At 38.3% G+C, this 9,727-nt stretch overlaps 2 pseudogenes; one reads left to right on the forward strand and one right to left on the reverse strand.

Moving 5' to 3' along the window:
- Positions 1–647: 647 nt before the first annotated feature.
- LOC120115482 lies at positions 648–5,070 on the forward strand (annotated as a pseudogene).
- Positions 5,071–5,238: 168 nt separating this feature from the next.
- LOC120115483 lies at positions 5,239–7,271 on the reverse strand (annotated as a pseudogene).
- Between the last annotated feature and the right edge of the window lie 2,456 nt (positions 7,272–9,727).

Here is a 9,727-nt window from a genome sequence, read left to right on the forward strand (position 1 = left end):
AATTAAAATATAAACTAATACTAAGAAAATTAAAAAAGATTCACAATAATTTAAATAACCCAATTTAATATTATTACCTTATCGGTAAATATCTCAAGATATGATCACGTCTTCTATTTTACAATTGCAAAAAAAAATTTGGTCAAATAAATCAAATAAAAAAAACAAAAAATTGTAACAAAGTTTACTTGATAGAAGGAATTTATAGAATGAATAATTTGAATGTAATTTTGGTGTGGTTTGATATTTGAATATAGGGTTATTTATAGGGGGAGGGGATAGGTTGTTTGAAATTTAAGGCGGTTGCGGTAATAATAGACCAAACAATAATTGAGGGGAATAATCGAAGGTGCGCTTCATGATCTGCACCTTCCTGACGTGTCAGAAAACCCCGTGAAGGCACGGATTACAATCCATATTTTTTCACCGTGACGTCAGCTTACAGAACCTCAAGAAGACGCAATTCATGATCCACGCCTTCCGTCTATGTTTGCAAGGCGTGCATCCTGAAATACACTTTATTATCACTATGTAATAATAGATGCTAGATCGATAATATTTGAAGAAGGAATCCTTACAAGTAATTATTGATTATTTGGGTGATTTTCAGGTAAAAACGCCGTTTTCCTCCGCATGATCCCTGGGTAATGGTATATGCATTGCTTCCACATTCTCTTCTGATCCTTCTTTCTTTTCTTCTCTTCCTGTCCTCTTCCAACAACAAAACCTTTTCTTCCCTTGTCCTTCTTCACAACAATCACAAAAAAAACCATTTTATCTTCTCTTTTAATTCCAAAAAACCACCTCTTCTCCACCCTTTCCCTCCCCTAACCTTCTCTCTATCACTCTCCTCTTCTCCATCATCTATCACTCCACGCATCTCCACCGCGCCTCTACAGTACGCGCCACCCGCTCCGGAATCCAAAAATTTCTACCAAGAAAACTCTCCGCTCAAAGCTCTCGTCTTCCAGAACCCTGAAGCAGAAACTCAAAATTCTTGACATTGATGACCAAGTCAACAACTTTTTGAACTCCCAAGGTTGTAAAATGTTTCTGGGTTCACTTGGTTTGGGTTTAAACGGGTTGTTTCTCGTTAAATGCTTGATTGCAGCCGGTCAAGACCATGTGCTCCACATGGGTTTTGGTTTCGAAGAAAGACAAGGGAATTCAGCGAAAAGTCTGGTGAAGTCTGCGCTCTATTCGTTGATCCAAATGATTCAGAAATGGGACTCGAACAACGGTCGAAACGATAGTGTTTTCGTTCATGATGAAACTCAGGAGTTTAAAAACTTGTTGAAGGGTTTAGGAGAAGTTGAGGAGTTTTACTATTGCATTGGTGGAACCATATGGTAAGTTTTTGTAACTGTTGAGTTTAAAAACTCTTTATTACAGATATCAGATAATGGTGCTTCAGATCCTTGCCCAAAATTCACATCAAATTCAGACAACAATTCATGAATCAAAGGAATGCCAGTTTTTGGAAATTCATCCACCTACTGGATGTGATATTTCTTCAAACACTGAATATGCATCACAAGCATCTTTATGGGGGATTGAGGTTAGTGCCAATGCGAGTGTCTTTGTTTATGTACGAGTTTTGCTTGAATAATACGATTTTATCTGTTTTAGAGCTTGCCAGACTTGGGTGAAATATATCCTTTGGGAGGTTCAGCTGATAGGCTCGGCTTGGTCGATTCCGGTGAATGTCTTCCGGCCGCGATGCTTCCGTATTGCGGTAGGACATTGTTGGAAGGTCTTATAAGAGATCTTCAGGTATGTTATATTTATGGCTTTGATTTTTTTTTCTTTATTTTTTTCTTTCGTTTACGTTTTGTTGCATAATTGCAAGGCTAGGGAGTTTCTGTATTTCAAGCTGTATGGTAAACAATGCATCACTCCCGTTGCGATCATGACTAGTTCGGCTAAGAACAAACCACAAGCATATTACTACATTTTGAGAAAAACTTGGATGGTTTGGATTAGGCCGGGAGAGTTTCCGACTCTTTGAACAGGTTTGCATTTGAAACTATTTGGTGATCATTAGTAAATATCTCTGCTCATTTGTAATTTGATGTCTAAATTGTCAGCCTCTAGTCCCTGCTTTGAGTGCGGAAGACGGTCAATGGGTGGTCAGAAAACCGTTTGTTCCCATATGCAAACCCGGTGGTCATGGTGTAAAATGGAAACTTGCTTACGACAAAGGTATCTTTCAATGGTTTTATGATCACAGAAGGAAAGGTGCTACTGTTCGTCGAGTCAGGTTAGGCATATTGACTATATTTCAAAACTTATTTGCGGCAGATAGGCTGAATTTGAGCAGTAATGTCGTGGCTGCTACGGATGTGACCCTCTTGGCATTGGAAGGGATCGGTTTACATCATGGGAAGGTATGCTCATGTTAGAAACACCGATATATTAAGGTGTTTTGCTAATCTTCTATTGTACTTACTCCGGTTGTAACATAAACTCGGGCTTCTGCCCTGCAAGAGGAACATTGGGGCTACAGAAGGAATCAATGTTCTAATCGAGAAGAAGAATCTCAACAAGAACTGGGCATATGGTCTTTCATGCATTGAATACATCGAGTTCGATAAGTTCGGAATCACAAGTGGACATCCTTCACCTAATAGGTACGCTATTATGTTTGCTATTATTTGGTCTCGTGGTTATTACTTATCGTTTTTTAAACACTTACTTTCAATCAACTAAGTCAGAAATCTCTCATTTTTGTGTGTCAAGTTTGCAGGCAGAGTTCCCAGCCAATACCAATTATCAACATTCTTTATGTTGATTTACCTTCTGCCGAGTTAGTTGGATCGGCAAGAAATGAACGAAGTTTACCTGACATAGTTTTTAATACAAAGAAGTCTATTGTATATGGTTTACTTCTGAAACAGGCACAGGCACTTGGCATGTATCTTTTTGCTTGGATAGCTAGTTTCAATGCCATGTATGGATCATTCAACATATTTGAAATTATTAATCAAATAAGGGATAGCTAGTTAAACAAATGAATAACCGACACTGCTTCAAAGAGATAAAAATCAAATGCCCACAATCTCTTTTAGTATTCTAAAACCAAACCGTGTAACATCAATTGTATTCCTTTATTGCAGTGTCCCTGGTGGCAGGATGGAGTGCACTATGCAAAACATTGCAGATAATTTTCTTAATACATATCCATCTAGATGTTACAAGGATGTCGAAGGTAAAGTATTAGTTGAGTTCCAACTGTGACTTCCCGTGTTGGTCGTGCATTATCATTTGGTTAACATCACGGTTACGTGTGTGTACTGATAAATTGGATACCTTTATTGTTTAACGGAGAAGGGTTACGTCATCTGCTATGAAGAAAAGAAAACCTACGGACACTTCACTTCACCAGGTAGTTTTTTTTTAATATCTTCATTCGCACCCTTGTTTTCTATAGAAACATATTAAGTCTGATTTCATGTGCAGACTCTTGACGGTTCACCGATGGATATCATGTGGGATGCCTATGATCTTCTTTCGCAATGTGATATAGATATTCCTGAGGTGTTTCCCTTATTGCCGGAATCTGTGTGGATCCAATGAGTTGGATTGCTGCTATATCTATTTATTATTTACAAAAAATTTTCATTCTGACGGGCAATATATTTGTTAATCATGCAAGTTGAAAGTAATGACAAGTATGTAGACTCTGGACCGCCGTTTATCATCTTTCTTCATCCAACACTCGGGCCAGTTTGGGAGGTCACCAGCAGAAAGTAAGTGTATTCCGGACTTTGCAACTCAACTGTTACCTTTGTTGCTTCTTTTGCTTTCGGTGTAGTTGTTCTATGACTTAGTTGATAGAATAGCATAAATCCATCTCCAAAAACATTGCCGTTAACTTACAAAGTTCCAGCAATGAAAGATTTAGCGTTAACCATATGGAGTAATAACATTGTTTCCTTTGTTTTCTCAGTTTAGTGGGGATCCATCTCTAATGGCTCTGAGTTACAAGTCGAAGTAGCAAAGTTCTTGTGGAGAAACGTTCAGGTCCGTAATATCTCAATAGATGGTTTCACTAGTGCATGCTATTTCATAATCTTTTACATTGATACAGGTTTTTCTCCTCAGATCGAGGGGAGCATGATTATTGCAGCGGAAAACACCATGGGCTCAACTAGGGTCGATGACAAAGTTGAACCAATATTACAACACGGGCACAGGTTTTGTATTTCATGCTTTTGTGAATCTTCAAAGATCAATAGCAATCAATTCTCGGGTTCAAGAGTGAGTTCATGTATGCAGGTGCGGAAGATGCAAGTTATGTAATGTAAAGGTACCGAATGACGGAATAGACTGGACTTTCCCGGAAAATGTTTATTGGAAGCATGACTTTCATCGTTTCGAGGCACTTAAGGTCATACTACATGGGAACACCGAGTTTGAGGCCAACGATGTTACCATACAGGTTATTTCTGATAACAATTAACCCGTTTCTTGGTACTTCTCTTTAAATGGTTTCATCTGTTCATACATGGGTCGATTTTCCAGGTCAAAACTCCATTTTTGTTTTTCTTTTCGTTTCATGCAGGGAAATCATGTATTTGAAGTCCCAGATGGCTACAAATTGAAGATTACTTCCGGAGATCCAGGTTTTTATACTTATAGCTACAGTAATCCCATTTTCCAAGCTTGTGGTATGCCTATAGAATGAGCTCGATTTTGACACAATCTCAGGTTTAGCTGTTCAGTTGGACCCTATACCACCAAATCTGATGGATAACGGAAGCTGGTTCTGGAAATACAATATCAATGGCACTCATGTTTTCTCGAATTGGTCGACTTGTAAAAAATCATTGCCTTGCTTTATGTGAATCATGGTTCACGAATGCTGAGCTTCGACCACTTTAGTTCACATTGGTTGAACATAAGTTTAACCTTTTTATACTAGGATGTTCCGTTATACTCAATTTATCGAGAAAATTATGAATTGCCGGCCTTAGTTCTATGCACATAAATTCTTTTTCCTTATGTAGTCACATTACTCGTATAATGTAAGATGTAAACACTGTAAAAGTTTTATCAATATATTCGTGTATTCATTTCAATATGCTTACCTGGTTTTTTTTCCGAGGAAGTTGTAGTTTTGAAGAATCAAGATAATTTGAATCAAGCTATAGCTTTGAGATTCATTTACAGTAAATATGTTTTTCATGTTGTTCATCCGAAATCAACAAATTTACACTCTGAGAAGATTGTGTAATGTTATATGACAGGATTATGAGATTGTGAGCAGCATCTATTGAGTAATCTAAGCAGTGCATCGGCTTTTCTTCGAGCTTTTGGAGATCCATCAGCAACCAAGCTTTGTAGCGAAGGAATGCTTCGCGGATTTATCAAAAGCCGTCTCGCGACTTCCTCTCCACCGTCTTTGCACAACCCAAGCAAAAGCGTTATCGAGTTCTCCTTCCCTTTGGCCGATCCGAATCTCAAGAGATCGATAAGAAGAGGCACCAAAGCCCTACTCTTTTTAATATCTTCAAGCCCTTGAGGACAACTCAAGAGTAGAGTCAACACTCCCAAGGCATCATCTGTTATGCCTGCTTTGTCATCCACCAACAATTCAATCAGCAAAGGAACTGCCCCGGCAACCACAATGTTTGCTTTGTTAGTGCCATAAAGTGCGAGATTGGATAATGCTGTTGCGGCGTCCCTTTTTCCGGTCGGCGTTCCTTCTCTGAGGAGGCCAATGAGGGCCGGAATTGCTTGGGCATGAGCTCCGATGGCTATCTTGAAGTCATCTATCATGGACAGGCTAAAAATTGCAGCTGCTGCATTCTCTTGCCTCCATGGTTTTCCCCAGTTCCAACACTTCGACTATGTTGCTGATAGCTCCAGCTGCCATTATTAAGATTTTATTGTTATTGAAAATGGAAAGATTAAGCAAGGCAGTGACGGCATTTTCCTGGATTCTCGGATCATTGGAAGTTAGCATGGTCGCAAGAAACGGTATAGCTCCTGCCTCTGCGATTATCCTGCGATTATCCATCCCGGTTTTCGCAAGCAACCTCAGCTCATATGCTGCCTGCCTTTGGATATCAAGGGAACCCATCGCTAACTTTCCAACCAAGAACTCGGCTGTCATTTTGACAGAATCAATGGCCACTTTCGTAGCAGAAATGTGATCAACGGCTTTCTCAGATGCTTTTTGCTTGCTATTAATCTCCGACTCCGACACATTCGACGAGCATTCCGTTATTGAAATGTTGTTCTCTTGACACCATTGATGCACTAAGCTCTTGAGTGCATAGTTGGGTATGAGGGCCATATGAATCAACCTCTGTCCGCTTTTTGGACATGTATGGTGTCCGGTGTTGATCCATTGAGCTATCGAGTTTCGATCATATGTATGTCCCGACGCTACAATCACCGGATCTTTCATCAAATCGAGTGAGATTGGACAGCGAAACTCGTCGGGGATATTAAACAACATAGATTGAGAAGACGAAGACTGATCAATATTTCTACTTGCGGAAACACTAGACTGTTTGATGTCATCTTTCTCGGTTTCTTCACTAAAAACCATGGATTTCAAATAAGAAACAAGTGATAGGAGATTGTTTATGTTGGAAACAACGATCAATCCACCGGTACCGGCCTGCTTTTGTGCTTCAGCCTCAAGCTTCGATATTTCCTCCTCGTAATCCAAAGATCCTCTCAGACCAATGCTGCTAAAAACGTGTTTAACCTCTTTGAAGTCGATCGAACATCGGCTGTTCTTATCATTGTTGGAAGCCATTAATCTGAGAAGCTCATCCCTTCGTTGAACCTCTCTTGGATCGACGAATAATTCGACCCGTTGCGCTTGCTTATGAAGAAGCTCGACTTGCTCTTTGATATCCGCAGTTACATTAAGCAAACTCAAAGGCAAAATATCCAATGCCCGACCAATATCCTTCACCAACACAAAGAACTGATTCGATGCCGTCTCCGTCTGAATCAGCCCCCAAAGGGTACTGCCATCTTTGCAACCTTCCATCACACTTTAACTCGACGAATCACCGAGAAAAGCTCGGTGAGACACAACACTGATGATGGAGGGAGTTGTGTAGTAGTAGTAGTACTGCTGGTTTCCTTAATCTCTTCAAACAAAGAAGTAAGAACTTTGATCCTCCTTGTCATTGTCGAAATGTTCCTTCCTTGTACAAATGGAAGCTTTTCGATTGAAGACACTTCATTGGACAAATGAATCAATGATTCCACAAAGATCCGGATGGCAAAAAACCAGAAGATCCCATCATTGTTTTTAATCTTCCTCAACTCAATGAGGTGACTCAGTTTCTGTAATAATCGCCATGGTTTTTCATTGTAAAAAAAGCTTTATTACAAGCTTAGACACAAGTTGGGGTTTGACAAAGAAATTATTAAACAAGTTGTCTGAAATTTTGACTGTTTCTGGTTGTACAATGAAGAAAAACAACAAGGTGGATGCCAGTGGATGAAGTATGACTTCCTAGGCTGCTGCCACTTGGAGGGTTCCCCTGATTTGAAGGGTTAGTTAATTCCCCGCCATTTTTTATTTTTTACAAACTCAATTATTTAATGAGACTGCTCAATTCTTGTGTTTGTTAGCTAGCTTTTGTCGCACCCCAAAAACGGGTTAAATATTAAAGAAAACTTAAAACTTCGGCGTTATTTTACAGTTCCTTAACGGTGTGGGAACTCCTTTTGTAATTAGCCCAAATTTAAAATAATTAAATTCTAAATTCAGTTTGGACTTCCTTTCCCCCTACTTTTAAACTTTGTCATAGTTTTTCTCACCTTCTCTCTTTATGCTTTTATTTTTCTTACAATTTAGTCGTCATCCCTAGCGCCTTGGTCTACACTGGCGGCATCAAAGGGTTGAAATCGTCATTATCGTTCTGTTGGTGGTCGTTTTTCACTCACTGTCGTCGCCATTTGCAAGATAGACTAGAGGAAGTGTTCGGGTTTCATAAAACGTCATCACCACGCTCACCGTGAACCAACATTGGTTTTGGGCTCTCAGACCTTTAAAATTAAATTCTGGAATTTTGGCTGTGAAACCGGTCACCGGAGGGTCGCCCACACGTGTCACTGTTGCTCGTGTTGGATAGTTTTTCTGGGAACCGGTTAGATCGGTTTGATTAAACCAGATTTAGACCGATTAAACTGATCCATTGACCTTTGACTTTGACCCATTAACTTTTTCCGAAGACCCCTATCTTTATGTTTTTCGATGTCTCGAGTCTGTTTCTACAATCCGTTTTATCAAATTCTGACTCGAAAGCCTTGTTTTGCGTCATTTAGCGCTTAAAGTCATAATTATGTTAATTAAATTGTGATATTTTGGACTTACCTCTTGGTGTTATTTTTTTAAGGTACTCTCGTGTCTCCGAACTACTCTCCAGTAGACTTTGATCACTCACGTTCCACTGAGTTCGATTCTGTCCGCTAGTCTTGAGATACACATTCATGTTTCGTAAGACCTAGTACTATTGATCGTGGGAAGCGTACGACTTTGTCAATATCGATTAGTTGTTATAGGCATGTCCCTTTGAACTATTTGTTACCTCTAATATTGTTTGCTATTACGTTGTATGATGGTATATGTATGCATGTACGTATTCTGGTTACATGTATTTGAGTTATGACCGATTTCTAATTATTGCTACATTATTTTAAATTTGTGCATTGATGCATTTCTGATTCTGCATGGGATCCTCTATGGAGGACATAATCCACGTTCTGATTTTGCATAGGAGTATATTCACGTCCTGATTTTTAGATGGGATTATATCTTAGTCCTAATTCTGCATGGGATTGTATCCCTATCCTGATTCTGCATGGGATCTTTTACGGAGGGCAACATCCCCTTTCTATTTCTGATTTATAATGAGTCCCTCATTGGAGGTTAATTCGGGCTCATCTTTGGAGGGTAATATCCCATTATGATTTCTATTTTCTATTTTGAGTCAACTTTGGAGGTCTCAGGTTCCTTTCAACAAGTAATATTTTCATTTTGTTCGTCTATGACCAGAGGTAAGGTTGTGAGAAACTCTATGATTTTTTTGGTAATAATTATCTGGCTTTATTATTACATGATTATTTTATTATTTATATATCATCTCTAAAATATCTGAATTATTATTTGTATTAGAGGGCACACTTAGCTTTGTAGTTTACTCTATTTCTCTTTCTATTTTCAGATTATCCATATGTATAATCGTTTTGGCTATCGAAGTAATCTCAATTTCATATTATGTGAGATTAAATTTTTTCTTTCAACCTTTTTAAATTGGGCATAAATTTATTCTGATCTCGTATTTGGTAAATATTTTTAAAATGATTTATTAAACAAATTTTCATCCCTAACTATTTCTGGGGCATCGTGATTACTCTGATTCATTTGTAACTCTTGACCAAGTGTAGGGGATTACATTTAGTGGTATTAGAGCACATGTTTAAATTCTTGGAATGTGTAGTCTGTTATAATTCTAAAAGTACGTTTAAAATAAATTTGCAAAATGATTTTCATGATAAATTATTTTTGGAAAAAGATCATGCCACAAGATTTTCAAGTATTTTTTAAAATTATCGAGACTCCAATGTCATTTTAGATAATTAATATTTTTTTGCAATCATAGTTCAATACTTAATATATAGCTATAAGACTGATAGGGATATCTGGTGTCGTTTAGACACCTTTATTGATTACTTTAGTTGTAAGATCTAA

This window comes from Hibiscus syriacus, unplaced genomic scaffold, assembly GCF_006381635.1.
Source record: "Hibiscus syriacus cultivar Baekdansim isolate YM2019G1 unplaced genomic scaffold, ASM638163v2 tig00110264_pilon, whole genome shotgun sequence".
NCBI lineage: Eukaryota > Viridiplantae > Streptophyta > Magnoliopsida > Malvales > Malvaceae > Hibiscus > Hibiscus syriacus.